The sequence below is a fragment of the Mustelus asterias genome, chromosome 21 (genome assembly GCF_964213995.1).
Source record: "Mustelus asterias chromosome 21, sMusAst1.hap1.1, whole genome shotgun sequence".
Lineage (NCBI taxonomy): Eukaryota > Metazoa > Chordata > Chondrichthyes > Carcharhiniformes > Triakidae > Mustelus > Mustelus asterias.
The window spans coordinates 894,656-907,681 of record NC_135821.1 but is presented as its reverse complement, the minus strand read 5'-3'; the positions used below and the strand labels follow the sequence as shown (position 1 = coordinate 907,681).

Below are 13,026 nucleotides of genomic sequence, written 5' to 3'. Positions count from 1 at the left end.
GGGAGCTCCGCGGACGTCGAGTGCATTTAAAAAAAAACTTGCATTTGCATAGCATCTTTCACGTCCAATGTGTTTTACAACCAGTATTGTCACCGTTAGCGTGCATGCTTTACATCAATATTCCAGCCAGTGCATACATAGTCTTAGTATGGGCGGCACAGTGGCACAGTGATTAGCACTGCTGCCTCACAGTGCCAGGTTCCAGTGTTCAATTCCGGCCTCGGGTCACTGTCTGTGTGGAGTTTGCACATTGTCCCCGTGTGTGCGGGGGATTCCTCCGAGTGCTCCGGTTTCCTCCCACAGTCCAAAGGTTGCGCGGGTTAGGTGGATTGGCCGTGCTAAATTGACCCTAGTGTTGGGGGATTAGCAGAATAATTGGGGTTGCGGCAATAGAGCCTGGGTGGGATTGTGGTCGGTGTAGACTTGATGGGCCGAATGGTCTCCTTCTGCACTGTCGGAATTCTATGATAAGAGGCATTTTATGGCAAGAGACCTGTCGAAGCATTTTGTCTTGCACTCATCAGGACAAACACAAGAAAGCCAAACTTCAAACTATCACAACAATTTATACCCCGGGAGAAAACGATACTCATTCCTTGTAGCTCCAAAGACTACAAGATAGGCCTCATCAATCGGCACGGTGGCACAGTGGTTAGCGCTGCTGCCTCACAGCGCCAGGGACCCGGGTTCGATTCCCGGCGTGGGTCACTGTCTGTGTGGAGTTTGCACGTTCTCCCCGTGTCTGCGTGGGTTTCCTCCCACAGTCTGAAAGACGTGCAGGTTAGTTGCAGGCGCCGGAGTGTGGCAAGTAGGGGAATTTCACAGTAACTTCATTGTAGTGCCTTGTGACTAATAAATAAACTTTACTTTTAAGAACAGAAGAACATAAGAAATTGGAGCAGGAGTAGGCCATCTAGCCCCTCGAGCCTGCCCCGCCATTCAATAAGATCATGGCTGATCTGACAGTGGTTTCGTTCCACTTACCCGCCTGCTCCCCAAAACCCTTAATTCCCTTATTGATCAGAAATCTATCTACCTGTGACTTAAAATATATTTAACGAGGTAGCCTCCACTGCTTCAATGGGCAGAGAATTCCAGAGATTCACTACCCTCTGAGAGAAGAAGTTCCTCCTCAACTCTGTTCTAAACTGACTCCCCCTTATTTTGAGGCTGTGTTCTCTAGTTCTAGTTTCCTTTCTAAGTGGAAAGAATCTCTCTGCCTCTACCCTATCCAGCCCCTTCATTATCTTATATGTCTCTATAAGATCTCCCCTCAGCCTTCTAAATTCCAACGAGTACAGGCCCAATCTACTCAATCTCTCCTCATAAGCTAACCCCCTCATCTCCACTATCAACCTGGTGAACCTTCTCTGTACTCCCTCCAAGGCCAATACATCCTTCTGCAAATAAGGGGACCAAAATTGCACACAGTACTCCAGTTGCGGCCTCACCAGTGCCTTGTACAATTGCAGCAAGACCTCCCTGCTTTTATATTCTATCCCCCTCGCGATAAAGGCCAACATTCCATTCGCCTTCTTGATCACCTGCTGCACCTGCAGACTGAGTTTTTGCGATTCATGCACAAGGACCCCCAGGTCCCTCTGCACAGAATCAGCAATCCTGTAAACAGAGCCCTAGCCATTTGCTCAGCTTGTAAGCTTGATGCAGAAATAGAGCCCATCAAAGCTATCCTGCGGGACAATGGCTATCCTGATCGGATCACTGTTCACTGCATGAACAATGTTCACTCTGAAATATCCCGATTCCGATACTGAAATCCTCTCGCCATGAAGACCCACAAATGGGCAACAAATGCTGGGCTTTCCAGCAACACCCACATCCCATGAAAGAAAAGAAGAAATAAAACAATGTAGATAATCAATCAAACTCGTAACTTGGCTCAGGGGTGGCACAGTGGTTGGCGCTGGTGCCTCACAGCGCCAAGGACCTGGGTTCGATTCCCAGCTTGGGTCACTGTCTGTGCGGAGTCTGCACGTTCTCCCCATGTCTGCGTGGGTTTCCTCCGGGTGCTCCAGTTTCCTCCCACAGCCTGAAAGACGTGCGGGTTGGGGTGCATTGGCCGTGCTAAATTCTCCCTCAGTGTACCCGAACAGGCGCCGGAGTGTGGCGACTAGGGGATTTTCACAGCAACTTCATTACAGTGTTAACGTAAGCCTACTTGTGACTAATAAATAAACTTTACTTTCATTTACACTTGGCAAAGGTACGGACAAAATGAAAGGAACATTCTCGAGCATTGTGTCACTTTTGAGTTACCTGGGAGTTTGGGGAGCCAATGGTACCATTATGCTTTCACCATGGCAACACCTGAGCCAATCAAAGTTGACTTGCCAACCAATCAGCGTTTTTGGATCTTTAAAACCTACCCTAGCATTTCACAGTATAGAAGATAAACTACCATGGACCTGCCTGAACCTTGTGGGACGTGAACTGCAAACCTTCCAGAATAATGGGATCTTTCCGATGGTGAATTGGTTACACTGTGGGACGGTGGGGTGTACCTGTGATTGTCAGTGTCCATCACAACACGCACTAACAAAAGTAAAGTTTATTTATTAGTCACAAGCAAGGCTTACATTAACACTGCAATGAAGTTACTGTGAAATTCCCCCTAGTCGCCACACTCCGGCGCCTGTTCGGGTCAATGCACCCTCACCAGCACGTCTTTCAGACTGTGGGAGGAAACCGGAGCACCCAGAGGAAACCCACGCAGACATGGGGAGAATGTGGAAACTCAGACAGACTCCACACAGTCGGGAATCGAACCTGGCTGGCAGCAGTGCTAACCACAGTGCCACCGTGCCGCACTGTGACATACAGAACAACATTATGCCCAAGCACATTGCCAAATAGGATTCTAAACTTCACCAAACACATACAAAGCACAATACTGCAGATGTTGGAATCTGAAACCAAAAGAAAATGTTGGATGATGAGTTCTACCCCACCTCAACCCCTTTGTTTTCATTTTATTTAATTTTTAAACTGTTCTCTACCTTTTATTTCTTTATTGTCTTTATTTTTCTTCCCCTCTACTCTTCCCCCCCCCCCCCTCCTTACCTTCTCTCCCCCTTTGCTTCCCCTTTGTCTCAGTTTAACCTCTCTCCCACCCATTCCCCCTCTCCTCCCAAATCTTCATCTGTCACAAGGTGGAGGTGCCAGCATTGGACTGGGGTGGGCACAGTAAGGAGTCTCCAAAACACCAGGTTAAAGTCCAACAGGTTTATTTGGAATCACGAGCTTTCGGAGCGCCGCTGCTTCATCGGGTGAATGAAGCAGGAGCAGTGCTCCGAAAGCTCGTGCTACCAAATAAACCTGTTGGACTTTAACCTGGTGTTGTGAGACTTCATCTGTCACAGTTTACCCTCTGATTTCAGCTTCTCTGCTGTTTGGCCATTCACACCTTTTATTCTCTCTATGGTCTGCCCTCGAGCCTGCTCCGCCATTCAGTGAGATCATGGCTGATCTTTTCGTGGACTCAGCTCCACTTACCCGCCCGCTCACCAGAACCCTGAATTCCTTTACTGTTCAAAAATGTATCTATCCTTACCTTAAAAACATTCAATGAGGTAGCCTCAACTGCTTCACTGGGCAGGGAATTCCACAGATTCACAACCCTTTGGGTGAAGAAGTTCCTCCTCAACTCAGTCCTAAATCTGCTCCCCCTTATTTTGAGGCTATGCCCCCTAGTTCTAGTCGGCAGTCTTTGGTTTAGTCGCTTTTCCGCTTGGTTTTGTGGCAATGACTCATCTTTCATTCCTTCACCCTGCAGTATAAATATCTCCCACTTTCTAGGCCTTTTAAGCTTTGACAAAGGGTCATCTGGACTTGAAACGTCAGCTCTTTTCTCTCCTTACAGATGCTGCCAGACCTGCTGGGATTTTCCAGCATTTGCTCTGTTGGTTTCACATACAAACCACACTCTGGGATAGCATTAAAATGGTTTCATCAAGCAGTTCAAGCTTTGCTTCCAACTCATGTAAACTGGCTTGCTGCAGTACCCAGTCGGAGACAGAGCATAACATACATATAGATATAGCACTTGGGGTGAATGGGATCAAAGGTTATGGGGAGAAAGCAGGATTAGACCACTGAGTTGGACGATCAGCCATGATTGTGATGAATGGTGGAGCAGACTCGAAGGGTCAAATGGCCTCCTCCTATCTTCTATGTTTCTATTCGCCCCAAGTGCTATATCCAGCCGCCTCTTGAATACATTAAATGTTTTGGCATCAACTACTTCCTGTGGTAATGAATTCCACAGGCTCACCACTCTTTGGGTGAAGAAATGTCTCCTCACCTCCATCCTAAATGGTCTACCCAAATCCTCAGACTGTGACCCCTGGTTCTGGACTCCCCCCACCATCGGGGACATCTTCCCTGCATCTACCCTGTCTCGTCCTGTTAGAATTTTATAAGTCTCTATGAGATCCCCCCTCATTCCCCTCTCATTCAAGCGAAAACAATCCTAACCTAGTCAATCTCTCCTCATACATCAGTCCCCCCATCCCCGAAATCAGCCTGGTAAACCTTCATTGCACTCCCGCGACATCAAGACATCCTTCCTGAGAAAAGGAGACCAAAACTGCACACAATACTCTAGGTGTGGCCTCACCAAGGCCCTGTATAATTGCAACAATGATGTGGAGATGCCGGCGTTGGACTGGGGTAAACATAGTAAAAAGTTTAACAACACCAGGTTAAAGTCCAACAGGTTTATTTGGTAGCAAAAGCCACACAAGCTTTCAGAGCCTTAAGCCCCTTCTTCAGGTTCAGACTCACCTGAAGAAGGGGCTTAAGGCTCCGAAAGCTTGTGTGACTTTTGCTACCAAATAAACCTGTTGGACTTTAACCTGGTGTTGTTAAACTTCTTACTGTAATTGCAACAACACATCCCTGCTCCTGTACTCAAAACCTCTCGCAATGAAGGCCAACATGCCATTTGCCTTCTTTACCGCCTGCTGCACCTGCATGCTTACCTTCAGCGACTGGTGCACAAGGATACCCAGGTCCCTCTGCACACTCCCCTCTCCCAATTTACAGCCATTCAGGTAGTAATCTGCCTTCTTGTTTTTGCTTCCAAAGTGAATAACCTCTCATTTAACCAAATTATACTGCATCTGCCATTGATTTGCTCACTCACCCAACCTGTCCAGATCATGCTGAAGGATCTCTGCATCCTCGTCACAGTTCACCCTCCCACCCAACTTGGTATCATCTTCAAACTTTGAGATATTATGTTTTGTTCCCTCATCCAAATCATTAATATATATTGTGAATAGCTGGGGTCCCAGCACCGAGCCCTGTGGCACCCCCACTAGTTACTGCCTGCCAATTTGAAAAGGACCCATTAACTCCTACTCCCTGTTTCCTCTCTGCCAGCCAGTTTTCTATCCATCTCAATACACTTCCCCAAATCCCATGCGCTTTAATCTTGCACGATAACCTCTTATGCGGGACTTTGTCAAATGCTTTCCGAACTTGGCATACAACAGGTGCATTTGCTGCCCTAATGCAGCAACTTCTGAAACTGTTCCAAACCGGATCGAGTGCGTTCAGGGGTGGCTAAGCCACGCACAATGCCAGGCGCACAAAGCAGATGACGACTCGACACGCCACAGCATTGATTCCACAAGTCGCCAAACAAGCCAGTAAGTTTTTTGTTCATTCATTTAAAATTCTTGCGAAAGTGCTCAGACACTGCCAGTGTTCAGATAGTAGTCATGATGTGGAGATGCCGGCGTTGGACTGGGGTGAACACAGTAAGAGTTTTAACAACACCAGGTTAAAGTCCAACAGGTTTATTTGGTAGCAAATACCATTAGCTTTCGGAGCGCTGCTCCTTCGTCAGATGGAGTGGAAATGTGCTCTCAAACAGTGCACAGAGACACAAAATCAAGTTACAGAATACTGATTAGAATGCGAATCCCTACAACCAGCCAGATCTTAAAGATACAGACAATGTGGGTGGAGGGAGCATTAAGCACGGGTTAAAGAGATGTGTATTGTCTCCAGACAGGATAGCCCGCAAGTCCAGGAGGCAAGCTGTGGGGGTTACTGATAATGTGACATAAATTCAACATCCTGGTTTATTTGGTAGCAAATGGTATTTGTTGGACTTTAACCTGGTGTTGTTAAAACTCTTACAGTGTTCAGATAGCCAGATTTGAGGCACTGTAAGAGTACCGACCAAATTATAAACATACGTTCTATTGGCATTACTGCACACAAACTGCCATGTTTTGGCACTGCCAGCCCAAGTTTACATTCACCACATATTCTGCGTTGTTGCAAAACAACCACTGGCGCTCCTCATCCACAGTTCTTGCTCACTGTGGCATTTTCCTCAGATTAACAATCACTCAATCATAGAATCCCTACAGTGTAGGAGGCGGCCATTTGGCCCATCGAGCCTCCACCAACAACAACCCAGGCTCCATACCTGTGACCCCACATATTTACCCTGGTTAGGGTGCATTGGCCATGCTAAATTCTCCCTCAGCGTACCCAAACAGGCTCCGGAGTGTGGCGACTAGGGGATTTTCACAGTAACTGCATTCGAGTGTTAATGTAAGCCTACCTGTGACTAATAAATAAACTTTAACTTGCTCGTTCCCCTGACGCTAAAGGGCAATTTAGCAAGGCCAATCAACCTAAGCCACACATTTTTGGAGTGTGGGAAGAAACCGGAGCACCCGGAGGAAACCCACGCAAACATGGGGAGAATGTGCAAACTCCACACAGACAGTGACCCGATGCCAAACCCGGCTTGGGTCACTGTCTGTGTGGAGTTTGCACGTTCCCCCCCCCCCCCCCCCCCGTGTCTGCGTGGATTGCCTCCGGGTGCTCCGGTTTCCTCCCACAGTACAAAGATGTGCTGGTTAGGGTGCACTGGCTATGCTAAATTCTCCCTCAGCGTACCTGAACAGGTGCCGGAGTGTGGCGAATAGGGGATTTTCACAGTAAACTCATTGCAGTGTTAATGTAAGCCGACTTGTGACACTAATAAATAAACTTTAAAAACTGAAGAGGAAGAAAGTCATCATGATCCTGAGGGACTGACCAGGAAGAAGGATATTTGAGCATTGGGAATGATAGGTGGGAAATCAGTGCTGTTGCCACACAGCACCAGAGATCCAGGTTCAATTCCTGGCTTGAGTCACTGCTGCGTGGAGCCTGCACGTTCTCCCCGTGTCTGCGTGGGTTTCTTCCGGGTGCTCCGGTTTCCTCCCGTAGTCCAAAGATGTGCGGGTTAGGTCAGTTAAATTGACCTTTAGTGTCAGGGGGACTAGCTAGGATAAATGCATGGGGTTGTAGGGATGGGATCTGGGTGGGATTGTTGTCACTACAGGTTCCACGGGGCGGTTAGCAGGTGGTCATATATGATGACCCACAAGGACCACCAATCACGAAGCTTATTGTATCCGTTCTGCATGAATATCCCGGGGCAATATAATCTGGGATGCCAACGATTAAAGATTATTTATTAGTGTCACAAGTAGGCTTACATTAACACTGCAATGAAGTTGCTGTGAAATTCCCCTGGTCGGGTACACGGAGGGAGAATTTAGCACAGCCAATGCACCCTAACCAGCACGTCTTTCAAACTGTGTGAGGAAACCAGAGCACCCGGAGGAAACCCACGCAGACACGGGGGAGAATGTATAGACTCCGCACAGACAGTGACCCAAGCTGGGAATCAAACCCAGGTCCCTGGTGCTGTGAGGCAGCAATGCTAACCCACTGTGCGATTAGGGGGACTAGGGCTGAGTCAGTACAGGCTGGATGGGCTGAATGGCCTGGTTCTGGGCTGTGGGGATTCTATGCTGACCCAGGGAGGGATTTGGAAGCAGGTCCCCTGGGTCTAGTGACTGGGACAAGCGGGGAGGAGAGGCCCTGAGGCAGGGGGGGTTTCAGGGACACATGGGGACACCGCACAGGCCCAGGGGCCGCTCCCCCCAAGGGGGATCGGGGGGGAACAAAGAGCCTTCGAACCGCCACAGATTCTAAGCCACCCCCTCCTGCGGCCCGAACCCCGATCCGAATCCAAGCCGCTCGCAGCCAGAGCGCCCCGCGCCGCGGCCCAGGCCTCAGACTCCGGCTCCTTTACCTCAGCTGCTCCCGCCGCTTCTCCCGCCAAAGGCCTGACCGCCCGTTACCGCAGCAACGGCAGCGTGGCTCACAGGATTGGCCCAGAGCCCCTGCTCAGGCCAGTGCTGATTGGCCAAGGGGGAAATCGTGAATTCCGATTGGCTAGAAGCTGATTGACTTGCGTGGATCCTGCATTCTGATTGGCTCTAATTAGCTAATGCAGATTGGCCCGCAAGAACGCTGCATCTCCATTGGCTACGATTTGACATAGCTGATCGGCCAGCAGCAAAGCTGCGTTTTCATTGGTTGAGATGATGCCGCGTTGATTGGCTGACGAGACTACCGTCTTCTCATTGGTTGAAATCAGACAACAGTGATTGGCTGACAAGAATTTTTCCATGCTTATTGGTTGAAATTGCCTAACGCTGATTGGGCAACAGGAGAAGTGTGTTCTCATTGGTTGTAAGAAGGCCACATTGATTGGCTGATACAAAAGCTATTCTCCTATTGGCTGAAAGCAGGGAGCACTGATTGGCTGCAGGCCTTCCCCTTCCCATTTGTTTGCTCCTGAGGTTTGATGTGGGAGTCAGAGGTGCATTTGTATAGCGCCGCTCACAACCACTGACCGCCTGCAGTCAATTTGCACACAGCAAGATCCCACAAGCAGCAACGTGATGAATGACCAGACAATTAAAGTTTATTTATTCGTGTCACAAGTAGGCTTACATTAACACTGCAATGAAGTTACTGTGAAAATCCCCTAGTCGCCACACTCCAGCGCCTGTTCGGGTACACTGATGGAGAACTTAGCACGGCCAATGCACCCTAACCGGCACGTCTTTCAGACTGTGGGAGGAAACCGGAGCACCCGGGGGAAACCCACACAGACACGGGGAGAACGCACAGACAGTGACCCAAGCTGGGAATCAAACCAAGGTCCCTGTGAGGCAGCAGTGCTATCCACCGTGCATGTGGATTCAGGGAGGACGTGCTTCCTCGAAATAGTCCCATTGAATCTTTTACGTGCACCCAGGCTGGCAAGGCCTCTGTTTAATGGCTTATCCGGAAGACAGCATCTCTGACAGTGCAGCACTCCTACAGTGCAAAAGGAATCCAATCAGCCTATTGAGCCTGCACTGAAAACAGTCCCTCCCTATCCCCATAACCCCACATATTTTCATTATCACTAAAGAGACAGTGTTAGGCAAGGTAACGGGGCTAAAGGTAGACAAGTCTCCTGGCCCTGATGGAATGCATCCCAGGGTACTAAGAGAGATGGCGGGGGAAATAGCAAATGCCCTCGTGATAATTTACCAAAATTCGCTGGACTCTGGGGTGGTTCCCGCAGATTGGAAAACAGCAAATGTGACGCCACTGTTTAAAAAAGGAGATAGACAAAAGGCAGGTAACTATAGGCCGGTTAGCTTAACTTCTGTCGTAGGGAAAATGCTCAAATCGATCATCAAGGAAGAAATAGCGAGACATCTGGATATAAATTGTCCCTTTGGGAAGACGCGGCATGGATTCATGAAAGGCAGGTCATGTTTAACTAATTTACTGGAATTCTTTGAGGACATTATGAACCCAGTGGACAACAGGGACAATCGGTGGGTGTGATGTATCTGGATTTGCAGAAAGCATTCCACAAGGTGCAGCACAAAAGACTGCTGCATAAGATGAAGGTGCACGGCGTTACATGTAATGTAGCATGAATAGAGGATTGGTTAACTAACAGAAAGCAAAGAGTGGGGATAAATGGGTGTTTTTCTGGTTGACGATCAGTGACTAGTGGTGTGCCTCAGGGATCAGTGTTGGAACCGCAATTGTTTATGATTTACATAGACGATTTGGAGTTGGGAACCAAGTGTAGTGTGTCAAAATTCACGGATCACAGGAAGATGAGTGGTAGAGCAAAGTGTGCAGAGGACATTGAAAGTCTGCAGAGGGATATAGATAGTTTAAGTGAGTGGGCGAGGGTCTGCCAAATGGAGTAGAATGTTGGTAAATGTGAGGTCATCCATTTTGGTAGGAATAACAGCAAAATGGACTATTATATAAATGGTAAAAGAATTTGCAGCATGCTGCTGTGCAGAGGGACCTGGGTGTCCTTTTGCATGAATTGCAAAACGTTGGTTTGCAGGTGCAACAGGTAATTAGAGTCATAAAGGTTTACAGCATGGAAACAGGCCCTTCGGCCCAACTTGTCCATGCCGCCCCATTTTAACCCCTTAGCTAGTCCCAATTGCCCACATTTAGCCCATATCCCTCTATACCCATCTTAACCACATAACTGTCTAAACACTTTTTAAAAGACAAAATTGTACCCGCCTCTACTACTACCTCTGGCAGCTTGTTCCAGCCACTCACCACCCTCTGTGTGAAAAAATTGCCCCACTGGACACTTTTGTATCTCTCCCCTCTCACAAAGAACAAAGAACAATACAGCACAAGAACAGGCCCTTCGGCCCTCCAAGCCCGCGCCGCTCCCTGGTCCAAACTAGACCATTCTTTTGTATCCCTCCATTCCCACTCCGTTCATGTGGCTATCTAGATAAGTCTTAAACGTTTCCAGTGTGTCCGCCTCCACCACCTTGCCCGGCAGCGCATTCCAGGCCCCCACCACCCTCTGTGTAAAATACGTCCTTCTGATATCCGTGTTAAACCTCCCCCCCCTCACCTTGAACCTATGACCCCTCGTGAACGTCACCACCGATCTGGGAAAAAGCTTCCCACCGTTCACCCTATCTATGCCTTTCATAATTTTATACACCTCTATTAGGTCACCCCTCATCCTCCGTCTTTCCAGTGAGAACAACTGGAACCTTAAACCTATACCCTCTAGTTTTAGACTCCCCTAACTTTGGGAAAAGATATTGACTCTCCAGCTGATCTGTGCCCTTCATTATTTTATAGACCTCTATAAGATCACCCCTAAGCCTCTTACGCTCCAGAGAAAAAAGTCCCAATCTATCCAGCCCCTCCTTATAACTCAAACCATCAAGTCCCGGTAGCATCCTAGTAAATCTTTTCTGCACTCTTTCTAGTTTAATAATATCCTTTCTATAATAGGGTGACCAGAATTGTACACAGTATTCCAAGTGTGGCCTTATCAATGTCTTGTACAACTTCTGATGTGGAGATGCCGGCGTTGGACTGGGGTAAACACAGTAAGAAGTTTAACAACACCAGGTTAAAGTCCAACAGGTTTATTTGGTAGCAAAAGCCACACAAGCTTGTGTGGCTTTTGCTACCAAATAAACCTGTTGGACTTTAACCTGGTGTTGTTAAACTTCTTATTGTACAACTTCAACAGGAAGTCCCAACTCCTGTATTCAATATTCTGACCAATGAAACCAAACATGCCGAATGCCTTCTTCACCACTCTGTCCACCTGTGAGTCCACTTTCAAGGAGCTATGAACCTGTACCCCGAGATCTCTTTGTTCTGTAACTCTCCCTTATGCCCTATCATTAACTGAGTAAGTCCTGCCCTGGTTCGATCAACCAAAATGCATCACCTCGCATTTGTCTAAATTAAACTCCATCTGCCATTCGTCAGCCCACAGGCCCAATTGATCAAGATCCCGTTGCAATCCTAGATAACCTTCTTCACTGTCCACTATGCCACCAATCTTGGTGTCATTTGCAAACTTACTAACCATGCCTCCTAAATTCTCATCTAAATCATTAATATAAATAACAAATAACAGTGGACCCAGTTCCGATCCCTGAGGCACACCACTGGTCACAGGCCTCCAGTTTGAAAAACAATCCTCGACAACCCCCTCTGTCTTCTGTCATCAAGCCAATTTTGAATCCATTTGGCTAACTCACTATCACTCTGGATCCCTTGAGATTTAACCTTATGCAACAACCTACCATGCGGTACCTTGTCAAAGGCCTTGCTAAAGTCCATGTAGACAACATCAACTGCACTGCCCTCATCTACCTTCTTGGTTACCCCTTCAAAAAACTCAATCAAATTTGTGTGACATGATTTTCCACTCACAAAGCCATGCTGACTGTTCCTAATCAGTCCTTGCCTCTCTAAATGCCTGTAGATCCTGTCTCTCAAAATACCTTCTAATAACTTACCCACTACAGATGTGATGCTCACCGGCCTGTAATTCCCAGGCTTTTCCCTGCAGCCCTTCTTAAACAAAGGCACAACATTTGCCACCTTCCAATCTTCAGGCACCTCACCCGTGAATATCGATGATTCAAATATCTCAGCTCGGGGACTCGCAATTTCCTCCCTAACCTCCCACAGAGTCCTGGGATACACTTCATCAGGTCCCGGGGATTTATCCACCTTGATGCGGTTTAAGATTTCTAGCATCTCCTTCTCTGTTATAAGTACACTCCTCAAGACATCACTATTTATTTCCCCAAGTTCCCAACATCCATGCTTTTCTCAACAGTGAATACAGATGAGAAATATTCATTTAGGATCTCACCCATCTCTTGTGCATCCGCACAAGAAGGTAATTAAGAAAGCAAATGGAATTTTGTCCTTCATTGCTAGAAGAATGGAGTTTAAAAAAGCGAGATTATGTTGCAGCTGTATAGGGTGCTGGTGAGGCCACACCTGGAGTACTGTGTACTATTTTGGTCTCCCTCATTGAGAAAGGATATACTGGCACCGGAGGGGGTGTTGAGGAGATTCACTAGGTTGATTTCAGAGTTGAGAGGGTTGGTTTATAAGGAGAGATGGAGTAGACTGGGACTATACTCATTGGAATTTAGAAGAATGAGGGGAGATCTTATAGAAACATATAAAATTATAAAGGGAATAGATACATAAGATAGAAGCAGGGAGATTGTTTCCACTAGCAGGTGAAACTAGAACTAGGGGACATGGCCTCAAAATAAGGGGGAGCAGATTTAGGACTGAGTTGAGGAGGAACTTCTTCAC

General features: G+C 47.5%; 1 protein-coding gene across 1 annotated transcript in view; it reads right to left on the bottom strand.

The window, feature by feature from the left end:
- pold1 (polymerase (DNA directed), delta 1, catalytic subunit) overlaps window positions 1–8,214 on the bottom strand; it is a 232,159-nt gene extending 223,945 nt beyond the window's left edge. Inside the window, exon 1 of the mRNA XM_078237250.1 lies at window positions 8,132–8,214. The gene's annotated coding sequence lies outside the window, so the exon portion shown is untranslated. The remainder of the gene's footprint in view (window positions 1–8,131) is intronic.
- Window positions 8,215–13,026: the final 4,812 nt, after the last annotated feature.